Source organism: Stegodyphus dumicola, chromosome X1 (assembly GCF_044657685.1).
Source record: "Stegodyphus dumicola isolate Sdum_Otavi_A_Nest chromosome X1, ASM4465768v1".
Lineage (NCBI taxonomy): Eukaryota > Metazoa > Arthropoda > Arachnida > Araneae > Eresidae > Stegodyphus > Stegodyphus dumicola.
Window position 1 is genome coordinate 93805356 of NC_140780.1, and position 15530 is coordinate 93820885.

At 30.7% G+C, this 15530-nt stretch overlaps 1 pseudogene; it reads left to right on the forward strand.

Moving 5' to 3' along the window:
- LOC118185232 (glutamate decarboxylase-like) overlaps positions 1-15530 on the forward strand; it is a 115396-nt pseudogene that overhangs the window by 80008 nt on the left and 19858 nt on the right.

Genomic DNA, 15530 nt, shown 5'->3' on the forward strand with positions numbered 1-15530 from the left:
GTGTTGACTTCAAAAATTTTAGATTCTAGAGATACGATTATCACTGAACTGAAAGCTGATCCTGAATTTGGAAATATCTATGCATATTTGAAAGACCCCGAAAGCTTTGAGCACACAGATATCGATGCGATAAGAAATAGAGCAGAAAACTATGAAATAATAGATAATTTATTATTTTATACGAAAACAACAAACGAAAATCTCGAGTACAAACCAGTCATCCCAGCCTCGCTTCGATTAAGCATTTTGAAGGAATTACACGACGCGAAAACAGCAGGTCATTTAGGGGTCAGAAAGACTTTAAAAAGGGTACGCGAGGCGGTATATTTCCCGCAATTATACAAAATAGTAACTGCGTATGTCAGGTCCTGCAATCAATGTCAGTTAATAAATGATATTAATTACAGCCCGGCCAGGTACTTAAATAGCATTCACGCTACATTTCCGAATGAAATTTTAGGCATAGATCTTCTTGGTCCCTTCCCCCAGAGCGAGTTAAATAAAAATCGTTTTCTTTTAGTAATAGTAGATCATTTTTCAAAATGGACAGAAATTGTTCCACTTAAACGCGCGTCAGCCAAAACAGTCGCAGATGCATTCTTACACAGATACATTTTAAAATACGGTGCACCGATAAAAGTCATTAGCGATAATGGAAAACAATTCATTAGTCAAATATTTGAAAACATATGCACTGGACTTGGCATACGCCATATCAAAATAGTTCCGTTTAGACCACAGGCAAACATAGCAGAAAGAGTGAATAAAAACATAGTAAAAATAATTCGCAGTTACGTTAGCACACATCACAAGCGCTGGGATGGCTACATAAATAAATTAGCTTATGCTTTAAGAACGGCAAATCACGATACTACGGGAAAAACCCCAGCAGAATTATTTTTAGGCAGAAAGTTAATTACGCCTTTAGATAAATTATTCTTTGTGCAACAAAGAGAGCAAGAGTTTAAACAGAAAGATGTGCAAAAACTTATTGATCAGGCGATTAAAAGCTCGGATACGGCAAGAAATAAGCAAAAAGTGTATTACGATAGAAAACGCCGTGAAGCAGATTTTAAAGTTGGGGATAAAGTATTGAAGCGGAAATTTTCTTTATCAAGTGCCCCAGACAATTTTACTGTAAAGCTAGCTCCAAAATTTGAAGGCCCCTATGTAGTTCAGGAAATCAAAGGAGTCGTATTTTACCTTAAGAACGAGAGAGGGGAGATCTGTAAAGCAAGTCCCGTCCAGGTGAAAAAATACTATAATCTAAGATCTTGGATTTCCATCAACCTCAGAAGCTGAAGGAGATATTCGACCTGAAAATCAATGATGATTCCGTTAATCTTGATCAACTTCTTGTCGATTGCAAGGAAACTCTCAAGTATCAAGTTAAGACAGGTAAGTGAAGTTTTATTAATTGCCGTATGGGCTATTCTATGTTAAAACTGCTTGTAAGATATGCCTCGGAATTTTGAAAGAATTGAATGTTTTGTAAAGCAGTATCTATATAAATGCATTTTCAAATTTAATGTTATTTTTATCTTGTTTGTTTATTTAATATGAGAATATCTGCTGTCATTTTACTTCTCAGATAAATACATATAATGCTCACGTAATGAATTTTAAATGACCACAGACGAAATAAAAATTAGATCTGCTATGAATTTTAAATAGTTTACAAAATTTCACTTTTTTCGCTGCAAAAATAAAATTATTCATGCATTAAATCAACATATTGCCCACATTGTAAATGAAGGAAATATTACTCGTCTAAATGCTTCGCAGAAAGCCTACTTATTTTTCATAAATTCATTTCAGTCGAATTAAATACTATGGATTTTAAAGTTCTTCAGAGACAAGTTAAATATTAAAATGCTATTTTACTTATGGGATATGCTTAAATTACAGTGCGCGTTCTTTAAAAAGTGCTAACTGCAATGAGATTCTTACATTAGTTCACTCACAGTTGAATAGCTACGCCTCGCAAATAAATGCGTAAATAAGAAAAAACTGTCCTTATTTGCTTTAAATGAAGCATAATATGAATATATTTATACATTTTATTTTCTATTTAATTTAATATTTATCTAAAGCTTTATTATATACAATACCAAATACATTTTTATAATAAGACATACCAGGGAATTCAAGTAGCAAAGTTCTCTACATGCTTAATATTTGGCTTTTGAATTTCTACTTTAACGAGCTTTTGGACTGTTTCTGGTCACAACATTTAATATAATTTTTGTAGCTAATGATAAGTATCTCTGAAGTGATAACAATTAGTGGTGAAAGACTGAATCTCATTCAATAAACTTATGAAATGAAAATTACTTTCAAGTTCTGATCTCCGAAGTGATTACAGTTGTTAGTGAAGGAATCTAATATTATTCAGTAAACTTGAGACAATTACTTTGAAATTCTGCTAACAGTAGAGACATTAGGTATTTCTAGAAGCAGGAAAAATGAAAAATTAGCAACGCCTTCGCCGGGAATCGAACTACGGACCTCGAATACGCGCCCAACGTGCAGACCACCACATCACGAAGGCATGCCAAGAAGGTGGGGGAAATACCTTATACACTGAACGGTTAGTTTTGTGGGTATTCACTTCAAATAATTAAGGAACGTAAACTACTTAAAGCAAAATTTAAAAAAATAGCAGCTTCCAATAGAGAACAATGTTTTCCAACATTAGTAGATATTTCGGTTTCCCAAATATTTAGTCTTACATCTCCGTTTTCGTAGACTATTTTAAACTAAATCTTTGCAAAACAAAATACGAATTAGTGGGAAATTAAATGCATTTTCGGAATTGAAGCCTATCTGCTTGGCTGATTTTCAGACTTCCAAGTGAGTCATAATTTGACAGCGTTGACGTGATGGCCTATTTATTTTTTAATTCTAACGAGTGATTTAGTGCCTTGTTAAATGCTGAACAACAGTTCCCCTCGGACGAACTCTCCTTTCAATTAGCCAATTATTCGCTGAAGGGGCCACTTCACAGAGATTTAATAACGGGGCTGGAAATCGTGGGAGCCCTGTTATTTATGGACCAATTATGGGCAGTTCTTTTTTTCCCCTAACCCCAGCATGCTGTCCTCTTCGACAAAATCTGTCAAGAGATTTCCCTCACTCCTTTTCCGAAACAGATTCTGGCGCCCTTGTGCTTCTCATGTTACAGTTCCTGTTACCTGAGAGCTGTTTAATTTTGCTTTTAAGCAGCATCGAAATATGTTTAGGTATGTTATGAAACAAAAATACTTTTAGCCTATAGTGAGTATTTTCAATTTTGATTTCAAGTTACAATAAAATATGATTTTAAGAACCATAGTGTGATGTGATCACCAAAATTGTGAGGAAATCAAAATTTGAATTTCTGTAATTTTTCAAAATTTTCAAAAATTAATTCAGTTTAATCAATTATTTTGTAACTTTCTGCAATATGAGAATAAGTTTAATTTCTATTAAGAACTGGATAAAAAATTATAACAGATCTTTTCCGAAATATTACTGTACATTTTACGATATCTAAGAAATCATCTCATGCGATCTGTAAATTTTTTTAAACATTTTCTACAAAATTTTAATATATACAACAGCAATATTACAACAAAACGCAAATAACTACAATAATTAATGTTGTGTTTGTAAAATTAATATGCATTTAGTTTCTGTCTCTAGCATACATTAGATATTCTGTCTGCCATTTTCTGAATGCTAATTATTCTAGTACTTTATCTTATTAATTATTTGTGCTTAATAAATAATAATTCAGAAACTTTCAACAACTAAATATAGAAAAACCTAGAAACTGAAAACTAAACAATTTAATATCAAGGTACGTAGTGTACGGTGCAGAAACACAAACACATCTTTTTAAAACTATAATAATGCTCAACATGCTCCTAAAGGGTATCAGTTATATGCTATATAAATTAAGTCAGTTATATACGCAATACTCTAAAACAAGTCCCAAATAGAAGGAAACGAAACTCGCAAAAGAATATCGGGGGCTTTTTCTTAAATGTCACGATGCAGTAAACTTCATACAAAAAGTTATTAGTAATTCTTTTATTTACTTCGGATATCTGATTTTTGTAACTGCTATTTCTCCTGAATAATAATAAATGGATCCTTTTTTTTTAAACTTATCGTCTGATAATTTAAGCTACGACTAAAGCTGGTACATCACATATATATATATACATGTAAGATAAAAATGTATGAATCAGAATTATAATATAACTATAAACATTAATTCTTCCTCTCTATTCTAAAATCGTAATAACTTATCTTAATATCCTTCCCTATGAATAATTTAAATAGCTTAAATTTCGTTACTTAGTTTGCTCACACATAATTATGAAAAATTAGAAAAATTAATGAACAAGAATTCCAGATTTTCTCAAAACAAATTGCAGAAATTTTAACCAATGTTGAAATGAAAACTATAGAATTCGCAGCACATTAAATAATTTAGTTCCTGAGCTAGGTTCACACGGATGTAATAATTTTTGAGCTGTTGAAAAAGCGGAAGTGCAAATAATTTTCTGTCGCACATACTTGCAAACACTAACTCATATCGACCTTGAACCCGCTGTAATGCTCAATTCCTAAACGGTAATACACTGATGATTTAAAGCACTTTTTTTTTTCTAAATATTAGATTTCTAATAATAGATGAAAAATTAGAAACGCCTTTGCCGGGAATCGAACCACGGACCTCTGAAATACTGGCTCAGTGTGCTGACCACTACACCATGAAGGCACGCTAGGAAGGCGGGAAAAAATGCTTTATAGACTACAGTAGTATTGGAAATTTTAAAAAAATTGAACTACTGACTTGAAAGTTGGTTAATTGATTACGAAGACTCAGACAGCTATCTTTCCTAAAAGACCACAACATCATAGAGGAAACTTTATTGAAAAATGGCTCATATTCACGCTACATATGGAGGAAATCTAAGCAAAAAATGACCTCTTGTGATAACTTATATAGAAGTATTTCAAGTCACTGCGGATATTATGTCTCGGAACCTAAAACGGGAAGATGAATGCAAGTTTCATAGAGCTTTATGCTATCTATGAAAGTCTAACTCATGTTAATGTTGGAATTTCTCATAATGATGCTGAAAACGCTTTAAAATCGCCTCCCAATAGTAATTTGATAATTTCTGGGATAATTTAGCAAGAAAAGGTAGGGATACGCTGTAAATATAGATAACTTTAGAGCAGGCATGTCAAAGTCAGTATCTCAAGTGGACCAAATAGTCATCATTTTGCAATAGTGCAGGTCACGAAAAAGAGGAAAAAAAGCCGTTTTCATACTTAATGATGTAATGAGTGTAAAAAAGAGTAAATGCATGAAATCTTTCCTAACACTGTTTCATAAAAGAAAAGTACAAAAATAAAAAACAAAAGGAAAGAACATAATGATATCCTGACAGTAGATGGATACCTATTGTTTATTTCCGATACTTGGTATTTTTTTCCTATAGTCAGCTTTTGAATGTTTTTAGATACGCTGCTAGCACTAATGAATATCTGTTAACTTGGATCTCGCTGGGAATTTTTCCTTTTCATAAGTGAGGAAAGCTATTAACTTCAGTACGTGCTACCGAACATGCTAATCACGTACGATGCAAAATGTTCGGCTTTCTGGGAACCCTACAGGCAAGTATTTGTAAAATTCAGAATAATCACTTTTCTTAATTTTTGCTTTAAAGTTTTACACATTGAATTTTTGTTAATACTATCGCTAAATGGGTTGCCACTTTTTATCGTCAGTTGAGAAAGTTTTTTTATGAAGAGACTCTTAAGAGTCGGGTTTAATACTCAAGGTTGTATATACGCCTCTATATTCAGTGGAATTCTAAACTTTATTAAAAAGATGTAATTATATGTATATATTTTGTTATATTTTCAGGGTGACCCCTGGGCAGCATAAAATGAGTCACAATGAGTTTAATATGCCTATTCTAGAGTTTAAAATAGTTATACTTTTCGTAAATAATGAAAAATGTATAAAGAAATGACAATGTTCTTCGTTTTGCAAATCACTCTTAGCAAAGTGCGTAACAGTATTATTATATCCCGTAAAATATTAATAAATAACCATATTATTCTTTAATCAATAACTATAAACGAGAATTTGTTTTTATATTAGGATTTAAAATAATTTATGAATTCCTTGGATAATGTTAATATCAATACTTGTGCCATCTGTTAAATTTTAACAAAATTAAACAGCTTCAATTTAATATAAGTTAGCACGGAGTAAGAGGATCCTCTAGGTTTAAAGAAAATGAAACGTACTTACATTCACTAAGCTGACAAATGATAAAAGAAAAATTAGACATCGTCACTGGCATAGAATTAAGGAAAAAGTAATAAAAAATCATATGTAACTTGTATAAAATTCATATCTAATGTTTTAAAGATTTATTTTCCTCTTTCTTAACTTGCTGGTGAGGTAACAATAAAATGCTAGTAAGTTACAAACGAGGTTATTCTAAAAACGGATGATCCACGTACAAACACTTAGGAAGGAATCAAGATATTCCTCTTACGTATTCTTGTCTTATGACAAGTTATCATTTAGGTTCAACATTCCGAGGACACTATATTCGATTCTGGAGAAGGATTTAGTGATTCATTAAAGAACTTTTTTCTTCAAAACTCCTGATGTGTCAGAAAGATTTCCTTGACAGAAAATCTGAATCACTGTTTTATCATTTTATTAATTATAAATCATGCAAAATTTCAAACGACTGTTGAATGTTGCTGTGGCAGGGAAAGATTTTCATAATCATGCATTATTTGCGAAGATTTCGTTCAGGAGATTTCAAATTATGTTTTTCTTAAATTAATAATTCATCAGGTCATACAGTATTGCTGTCTTTATACTTATTTACTAGTATTTTTTCACCTTTCTGATTCTGTAATACTGCATTTTTAAACTTCAACTGAATCATCTTAAACAATGTTCCCTCTTAATATAAAATCTTGAATACTAATATTTTTTGCCGAAGCTGTATTCTAAGGAGTTTTTATAATTTCAAGATTTTCTGCGTTAAGACGGTGCTACGAAATATTTTCCTTAAATTTTATGGAAGAAAAGCATGTATTCTTCAGACATACAACATTTAAGTCGCTTTTTTCACCTATTCAAATTCGAATAATTAACGTTTACAAAACTGTTAAAATATATACACGATACTTTATGTAGGTTTAGAATATACTATTACCTTGGACTCAAAATAGCAGGAAAGTAAAAAGTAATGAAATGGATGCTCATATATCTGTAATTGGAAGAAGGAAAAGAAGAAAAATGTTAGAAGCGTTTTCTAAATTTGTTTTCATTTTCTTCTGCACCCGTAAATTCTTAGACATAAATAATCATATTCTAATTTGCATGCTATTAGCAATTTCAAGTGCAGATATTTAAGCTCAAGAATCTTTCATAAGATCCTTGTTTTATATAGGTGTTCAATAAAAATAGTTAAAGAGTTTATTTCCTTAAATATTGACACTATAAATGTACTTCCATTTATAAAAGGTTTCGCAAAATAAGCTACAGAGTTTTATTAGAGCAGTATCAATATTACATGAAACATGAAAAATAATTTTCGTATGCCACCACAGAACAAACATTACATATAAGAAAGAAAGTTCTATAGAATTCGCGAAGCATAAAACTAGCATAAACATAAAATTCATGAAGATAGTCGAATTGGAATTTTCCGATTTATATAACATCTTAATGCTTACTACCAATTGATATTTTACATTCTTCACCAAAATTTTGAGAGGAATTACAAAAAACTTCTTTTTATAGCAATTAGTAGCTTATTATTAGAAAACACAGTTAAATTTAAAAATGATATTGGGAAAATATCAGCTACTCATATCTTTGAGGATGTTTCACGTGAAGGTATAAAACGTCTTTTTAAAACACAATAAACATTTTACTAACTAGGAATTTCGCTTTTGGAAGAATATATAAGGGATCAGAATTTTATGCTTTCTCAGCCTTTAATGCACAGAGATCTGTAATTGGCTTCATAATATTATCTAGCTTTATGATTGGTAGATCATCACTACCAGAACTATCAGATTAATATATGAGGACCGAACAGCTTACAGAAAATTAGTATGGTTCAGTCGCTAAATTCGTTAGTTTTGCATATGACTTATTTGACGGATGCTATAGTTAGCCTATCATACCTTAAAAGCTTTCTTGAATCCTCAATATATACTAGATTTCTACCTGTTAACATTTTGTAGTTATAATAACAACAATTCTCGTTTAAATTTCCTTTCAGTGATCGCTTTGCTTATATGTATTTGCCACGTTCGAGTAATTTAAAGTATTAAATCAATAGGTAAAATTATTCCTTGAAAGACATCCATAAACGCATTAATTTTTACATAGTTTTAACTAAGATTAACTAAGATTTAAACTATAATTTACTTTTCAGAAATATTATAAAGCTCTTCCTTGAAATTATATAAATCACAGGTTATTTGTATTCTGAAATGGATGTAAACGCTCAAGAAAATGTGTTTCTTACAAATGCTAAACTTATTTTTACATGATAAACACAATGGGCGAAAAAACGAAAGATTTCATTTTTGATTGATCCTAAATGAAAGCATCAAATTGACCTACAGTTGCTTTTACTTGGATACCAGTTTTTATTAATAAAGTGTAATTTTCAATAATTCACGAGATAAGGATCTTTAAATTAAATTTATCATTGTAAAATTCAAGGAATTTCTAAAACTTTATAAGCATTAGCTTAATTAGGCACAGTTAACCAATTTAGTTCATAATGGTGCTATTTCTAAAGCTATCTTTGAGGTTATTGCAATTTTATTTTCGCATGTACTTTTCATGTGCATCACGGAACGAAGTTATTCATGTTCAACACTCAGAGATAAGGAACAAGTTTTATAGCATTCTGTAGCTTTAAATGCAATATATTTTAGGTTACATTAAAGTTAGAGAACTAGCAAAAAATCTTACACTCATTGTAACTGTATTTTTAAATAAATGTTTCATTTTATCGTCAATTATTTTATGCAGCACCAAATTTTGTTTTTATCATTTATATTTCTCTTAAAGATATTCATCTTCCACAGGCAAGATACTCAAATACTTCATTTATATAGATAATCATGCTAATTTGTATATTAACACATTTCGAAATTTTTCTCAAACAGATGTTACAGTTCATTTCAGAATCATAGAAGTTTGCTCTAATAATATTCCAAATAGAAGATTTGTTCCTATTAAGGCATTTTAAGGCATACTTTCGTGAGATTAAACAGGAAAGACAACATTTTTAAAATTTTGTCCGTTTTCCTTTCCAGACGCTTAACTCTTAAAACACCAAGCATTTTCAATGCACAAATTATAATTCTCGTAATACTCAGCAGACCGGCAAAATTCTGAGGACAGAATTTTGGGGAGTCACTGCTGTAGAAGGCTCGGGATGGGCTACAACGTCAACAGCAGCTGCTCAAGGAGGAGTGCGTCACTTGCAGGTTGCTTTATGTTATTAATTATTGCATACCCCCCTTCTCTCGTGTGTAAGATGAACACCGTTTTCTGCAAACTTTCTCTGTATCATAAACCGTATTTCATTATACTCTTGAATACCATAAAATTGAAAAATATATTACAAGAAAATTTAATATGATTGATTGTTATTTTTGTAGGGAAGATAATAAATTAAAAAAAATATTTTAATAAACATGTTAAGTAAATATGTATGTTTAATTGTTTTATTCCTGAAAACCGAAATACAATAGATAGCGATTAACAGGAGAATTGTAAAGAAATTTTGCACGAGGTGCGTAATGTATAGCGATATAAACATAATTATAGTGTAAAATTATATAACAGTTACTGTATAGAAGCCATTACCACTTCAAAAATATTTATTTAGGGAAAACTTTTGTCATATATTTACCCTTTGCTTTACAAAATTACATTATGAAGTAATATTTTAAAAGCGCACTTTGTTATACTAACAAAAAATACTGTAATGGTTTAAAAGATAAATTAATAATCTTAGGCCACGTAACTTAGCAAAATATATCATATAAAAGATGTCAAAAATATTAAATACGGAAATGAAATTCAAGTAGCGCACACAAAGTTTAATTATATCACGTGCTATTAAATAATACTGAAGTTTTAAAATATTTGCTTTGATTTCAATACATAAACTACAGCATATATTATGTAATGAAAACTTTTGTGACATCATAATTGAGCTCTGCTGGTGTTATCCAACTTGACCTTTTCATTTTAAATACAAACTGCTTTTTCCACGCAAAAAATATTTTATGAATTTATTTTTCATGCATATTAAATTCGAATTTCCCACTTTCGTGCTTCATGGTGTTTTAACATTTTGAAGTTCTTTTTCTTGAGAATGTAAATTAGTGGATGGTATTTATTTCTTATGTCGTAAGATGTCGTGAAGATGATATTTGTTCCTTATGTCATGACAATAAAAATGCAACTAATTTTTTATGTTTTGAATGTAAACTTACATTTCGTTTTCCTCATAAATCGTTTTACCTATAAATTTTGGAATAACCAGCGCCATTTATTATTTTAAGCTTTCGTTTCCAGAGCTTTATCACAATACGCTAGAGGGAAATATTTATTTTTCGTCATAGTTATAAATAAAAGCAATTGTCCATGAACTGGGCAATGAGACTTAGTAGCCATGGTTATTCCTTATTAGACGCATGCAAATTAATCTGCTTTGCGTATATTTCTAGAGGCAATCATGAATTTGCGGGTTTTTTTCCAACACAAAACAGTACAAATTTAACCTTATCACTAATAGTTTTTACCTAAATACGCTTACAGTGAATTAACAATTCATTTATATATTTCACATTTGCCCTGCTCTTACATTTCCTGAAATCTGCGTGCAACTACGTTCGGTAGGAAAATTTTTCGACATTTAGCTTCTTCCAAGGCTTTATTCTGTCGAATTAGACCTAAAGACGATTGTTATTTAACCCATTAAAAAGTAAGAAATATTTTACTAACTTTTGCTTTACGGGAACCATATAAATAATTATATTTTGTATTTTAATCTTTTAGCCTCAGCGTTGAATTTCTTTTTCATGAAATTATCCACCATATACCATCGTTCAAACTTTGTTTTCTTGAAACTGTGATGAGGCAAATATAAATAAAACCTCCATTCACATTTTTCGAACTCCCACCTTAAAAGATAAAATAAATTTTAGACAGAGGGATTCTTCTGAGGAATTCTTATTTTTCTTTACAATCAAATACTAATATGCAAACAAGTATATTTCAGAGTATTGTAGGTTTATTTAACAGACCAGACTCGTTTCTGTAAAAAATATTACACAAAAGCGTGCGATGTTATAAAGATATAAAGGAAGAAGGATACTTTTATTTTATTTTTAAAACTGAAATTTGTTCAATAAAATGAATGCATAATGGCATTTGAAGCAAACAAGTTTTTCACATTTTTATAAGTAAATTTCTGCAAATTTGCTTCACAATTAGGATTTTGCTAATTTAACGTTATTTTAAATTTTGAGAAATTTAAGCAAATTAGAATCCAAAATCATTACTTTGTTGCTTATTAGAAGAAAAGTAATTGATTTCACTAAAGAATAGTTATAGCTCGAGGTAATAAAATTATTTTTTTTAAATGAGTAATATAAACTGGTCATGCGCTTTTTACCACAGTAACAGGAGACGTAGCATTTCACTGCAAACCCTTTAAAATTTGACGTGAACTTAGAATCAATACCTCTCAATAAATTCTTTTTATTGCGTATTTTTATTAGAAAAGAGTTAATTGTAATTTTCGTATTATAAAAATGATGATACAAACATCTGAGTTAGAACAACTAATTTAATTTTCTTCAGGTTCAGTAAGATTGGTTCACCTTAAGTCCCCAGAAGTTTCAACACTTTATTCAACTAAAAAAAATTCCTTTTTTAATAGTTTAGAAACCAAAACACATTTATAATTAATTTTTGCATATTCTTTTCACCTCGATAATGACGTCGCCCCTTGGAAATTTTGAGCTGAAATTCTATTACATTAATTTATACATAATGTATATTCAACTTAGCATTATAAGGTATTTCTCCCGCTTTCTTAGCTTGCCTTCATGGTGTAATAGTCAGCACGCACGGGGCGTATTTGAGAGGTCCGTGGTTCGAGTCCCGGCCAGGGCATCGCTCATTATTTACATCTTCTGTTTCCGAAACAACCTAATGATTCTACAGTGGCACTCGAAGTAAAAAATGGTGGTGGATGATGATTCTCCACCACCAGGATTTGGCGATTGGGTCGCCTAATCCCCAGTCTCCCTTTGAAAGGGAGAGCATATAAGGTATTTCTCCCGCCTTCTTAGCATGCCTTCGTGGTGTAATGGCCAGCACACTCGGCGCGTATTTGAGAAGTCCAGGGTTCGAGTCCCGGCAAGGGCATTGCTCATTTTTCACGTCTCCAGCTTGGAAATAACCTAATGTCTCTACAGTGACGCCCGAACTAAACTAGGTAGTGGATGGTGATTCTCTACTACCAGGATTTAGCGACTGGGTACCCTAACCCAGTCTCTCTTTAAAAGTGGGAGTATATAAGGTACTTCTCCCGCCTTTTTAGCATGCCTTCGCGGTGTAATGATCAGCACGCTCGTAGCATATTCGAGAGGTCTGTGGTTCGAGTCCCGACGAGTGCATTGCTCATTATTCATGTCTTTTACTTCTAAAATATCATAATGTCTCTACAGGGTGACATTTTGAATAAGGTAATATTGCTAATTCCGTAAAGATTAAATTTTCAATAGTAATTTTAGAAAGTCATTCTCGAAAGAATCGCCCCAAAGGAAATATTTTTTATGTTCTTATTTTACATACCTCATATAAATATGCTTTTGTATAGTTTATTGTATTAAAATCAAGTAAATATGTTTCTTTACGACCAGAAGCTAGTCTCGAGCAGTTACTTTCAATTCTTATCAAAGATGCGAAAATTAAATATTCATCCCCGTCTTCTGATTGATGTTTTTGGGTATATTAATGTTCGTTCTTGCCCATTTATTGTGATAGCCTTAGATTATTAAAGAAAAGGAATTCCGAACCCTTTCTTTAACTGTTTAAAGCTTAATGTTTTAATTTTTTCTGTATTAGTTAACCACTTTTAATACTTGTTTCAGTAATGCTTTCTTAAATGTTGAGTAAAAATTTTTATGTACATGATACTTTTTATTCGACACATTATTTCAAGGAATTCATTTATTTAAAATTGATATATTGTGTATTCTGACACTGTAATGATTTGGGTAAATATCTCTTTATCCAGTTAAATGAATTAGGTAATAAATTCTTGCTGTAGGGGACAGTCATAAGAGATGAACGTGTTTTTGCGGTAGGAAATGATGGTATCAGGTTTATATCCGAAAGGGAGAGGAAAAACGCTTGCTGAGTTTCCCTGCCGGAAGACGAAATGCCTTTTGACTCTTATCTGGCTGATACTGGTGTTCCAACCACTTTGTATGAAGACCCATCCTAGCAGTTCGCAGTAAATTAGTTTTACAAATTTAATTTCCTCGACACAAGCCCACTTAATCAGAACTCTGGTCAACAAACGGAGCACAAAACGGAAGTTTCTTTTCATTTGGAAATAGGAGGGTGAATCCCAGTGACGTCAGAAATGTCGAAATCAGTCACTTGATGTTGTCACTTGATGATGAAATCAGTCACTATGTAGTTTTCTTCTGTAATAAATGGACTCGCATCTTTTTTAAAAAAGCCAATGCACAGAATATTGCTTTATGTAAAATGTGCTGGATGTTGGAAAGTTACCAGCTATCACGTTGAATAATATTGATATAAACTGCAGAATAATTCACGAATCAAACTTTTCAGACATAAAACGAAGTATTAAAATTACTTTTTTTATTATAGAAATGCCCGAGATGTTATACTGAATTTCAAAAATTTGGTAAAATGTAGTATGTAAGTATTTGCTTAAAGATATTTGCACTCTGTGCTACGGAAACATAAGAAGTCGCGCATGTAAACCATTGTGTCGTAGGAGGAGTTGCATAAAGCAAATATTACAGTATTATTTTTAAAATTACTATACATATAATCAGCTATATAATGATATTTGATGAAATGTAAGCATAATGATCAATAAAAGAAGTTATACATTTTTAGTTTAAAAGCTAAGTTATAATTAATTTTTAAAAATATGTAGAAATAAAATATAAGAAAAGAAGATATATGGATCCACAACACATTCAGTCAGCAGCATAAAAAATTTGTAATTTTCTGAAGTAACTTTATTTTGGCTATTTAAGGGGACGGTGGACTTCAAAATAGCTAAAAATCAACCAAAATATTGAATTTGATTTTTTACTCTCGTAATATTCCATATACGCGACTACATCATATGCAAAAAACCGAATTCAAATATTCTAATTTTTAAAGAAGTTACAAGCATTTAAATGTATAAACAATGTAAACATTGCCCTTTAAATTTTGGAGAAAATGTAAAAAAAAAAAAAAAAAAAAAAAAAAGTATTTCAACAGTTATAATTTATATATTAGCCCAAAAGAAGTGTTTATTTGAAAAAAAAAAGGCTAGAATGTGAGAATTGACAACTATTAATGAATTTAACTTTGGTTATGTAAATGCTATACGCGTAGAGCATGGGGAATCTCGTTTTTCCGATTCGTCGCAAAAACGCGGGATCAACGTCGCTTGACCAAAGCAAAAAAGGAAGTTTACCTGCTTGGAAAAAAACAGAAATAGTAAAGAATATTGTAAAGGATTAAAAGATAATGTAAGTGTGACAATTCATAAAACAAATTTTTTGGCAGTTCCTATGTCTTGAAAATGCTCCATGCGACTCATTTTTAGTTCAAAATGAATGATATTTGGAAGAAACTATCTTGCTACAGTAACGTATGTTACAGTAGAACTGTATGCATTTTTGGATATGAGATTAATAAGAAGTTAAAATTTGTGGTAATGTTTAACAAAAGGTGATGATATTTTTCCGAAAACTGGGTTTAATTTCACAAAATTCCTTTTTAAACATTTTTGATTCATCATATTACATAACGGATACACAAAATATTTTGTTAAGTCTTTATAACTAACTTAAAGGAAAAATTAGAAAAAATATTGAAAATTAGAGCACAAGGAGCATTTTTAATCTTTAATTAAAATAATTAACTATTTGTTTTAAAATTTTTTAATTTAAAATAAATTGAAACTTTGAACATATATTTTATAAACTGATGTTATAACATGTATATGTGTAAACTTTCTTGTTGAAAACACAAAAACTTAAAAAACTAATTTTTAAAGTCCACCGTCCCCTTTTAACTGTAATTATTTTCATATAATACAGTAATTTTTCCATAAAAGATATATTTTGAGTTGATTATATTTTCCATTTCAGTAAAAACCGTAAATCAGATTAAATCAAAACTC